Here is a 1,939-nt window from a genome sequence, read left to right on the forward strand (position 1 = left end):
AGCTGCTCCTTTTGTTTTTAATTTAAATTTTTTTTAATATTTATGTATTTTTGAGAGAGAGAGAGAGAGAGAGCAAGTGGGGGAAGGGACAGAGAGAGAGTGGGACATAGAATCCAAAGCAGGCTGCAAGGTTTGAGCTGTCAGCACAGAGCCCTATGCAGGGCTTGAACTCACGAGCTGGGAGAGATCGTGAGGCGAGTCAAAGTCAGATGCTTAACCAACTGAGCCACCCAGGCACCCCTTGTTTTTAACTTAAAATATAAACAGTGCTTGCATCCTCAGCATAAATACTAAAATTGGAATGATACAAAGATTAGCATGGCCTCTGAACAAGGATCACATGCAAATTCATGAAGCCTTCCCTATTTTTAAAATAAATAAACAAGCTTTTGTGATATAAACAGTGAGAGGCACCTGGGTGGCTCCATTGGTTAATCTTCGGATTTTTTAATTTGACTCAGGTCATGATCTCAAGGTCGTGAGATCAAGCTTGGGCCGTTGGGCTCTGTGCTAGGCATGGAGCCCTCTTGGGATTCTCTTTCTCTCTCTCTCTCTTTCTCTCTCTCTCTCTTTCTGCCCCTTTCCTCTGCTCATGCTATCTGTCTCTGTGTCTCTTTAATAAAGGAAGGAAGGAAGGAAGGAAGGAAGGAAGGAAGGAAGGAAGGGTAATGTAAACAGTCACACAGAAGCTTCAGAATACTGAGAGATGAGTCCATGATGCCTTCTATAAAGTAATCCTGCAGAAGATGAGGTTTGAGGCTCAACAAAAATGAAAAAGTGGAAAAAAATTCCCAAATATTTTGAAACCAAATAGCACATCTCTATATAACACATGGGTTAGAGAAGGAATCAAAAGGAAAATTAGGAAGTGTTTTGAGTTGAATGAGAATGAAAATGAATTGAAATTTGTGAAATTCAGTTAAAGCATTGCTTAGAGGGAAAATCATAGGGCCAGATGATTATGTTAGAAGAGAAGAAAGATTTCATATCCATCTATAAAATTAGAAAATTAAAACATAAAAAGAGGAAACATCAGAGGGTAAATTAATGAAAAAGAAAGCAGAAAAACAATAGAGAATACCAATAAAACAAACAAAAAAACTGATTTTATGAGATCAGTAAAATTGATAAATATCCAGACTGATTGAAGAGGAAAAATTTAAAGAAATACATATTATAAAAATTAGGAATAAGAGAGGTGATATCACTAAAGATTTTACATATATTGAAAAGAAAATCAGGAGATTTCACATACAACTTTATGATCATAAATTTAGCAAATTATAAGAAATGGAAAAGTTCTTTGAAATACACAAATCAAAAAATAAACCAAGTACCCTCCTGGTTACTAAGTACATTTATTTTACAGCAAAAAAAAAAATTTGTCCACAAAGAAAACTCTAGGCTCAGATGATCTTATTAATGAATTCTACTAAAGAGTTAAGAAGGAAACAGTAGAAATTCTACCAGGAGAACATTCACGGATACCAAAACCACACAATGACATTGAGAAGAAGGAAAATTATAAGACCAATATTTTTCATGTGTATAAATATTTAAATTATTTTTTAAATTTAGTAAATCATATCCTGCCATATATAAGTCATATCCAAGTGAGGTTTATCCTGAGAATGGAAACTTGTTTTAACATTTAAAAATCAATCAATAAAATTCATCATATTTACAAAATAAAAGAAAAACCACATGATCTTCTCATGAAATGCAGATAAAGCATTTGACAAAATCCAATATCCATTCCTGATAAAAACTCTCAGCACAAAAGGAATACAAGGGACCCTCCCCAATTTATTATGAATATTTACAAAAAAACATAAAGCCAATACCATGCTTACTCATGAAATATTGAATACTTTCCCCCTAGGATGATGAAAAATAAAAGAATATTTTTCTTTTACCAGCCCTATTCACTCTCTCCTAG

General features: G+C 33.7%; 1 non-coding gene across 1 annotated transcript; it reads left to right on the top strand.

Moving 5' to 3' along the window:
- Nucleotides 1-266: 266 nt before the first annotated feature.
- LOC128777453 (U6 spliceosomal RNA) lies at nucleotides 267-370 on the top strand. Its single transcript, XR_008422713.1, has one exon. It is a non-coding gene; the product is annotated as a U6 spliceosomal RNA (small nuclear RNA).
- Nucleotides 371-1,939: the final 1,569 nt, after the last annotated feature.

The sequence above is a fragment of the Panthera pardus genome, unplaced genomic scaffold (assembly GCF_024362965.1).
Source record: "Panthera pardus isolate Hobbes unplaced genomic scaffold, ASM2436296v1 HiC_scaffold_16, whole genome shotgun sequence".
In the NCBI taxonomy this organism is placed as follows: Eukaryota; Metazoa; Chordata; class Mammalia; order Carnivora; family Felidae; genus Panthera; species Panthera pardus.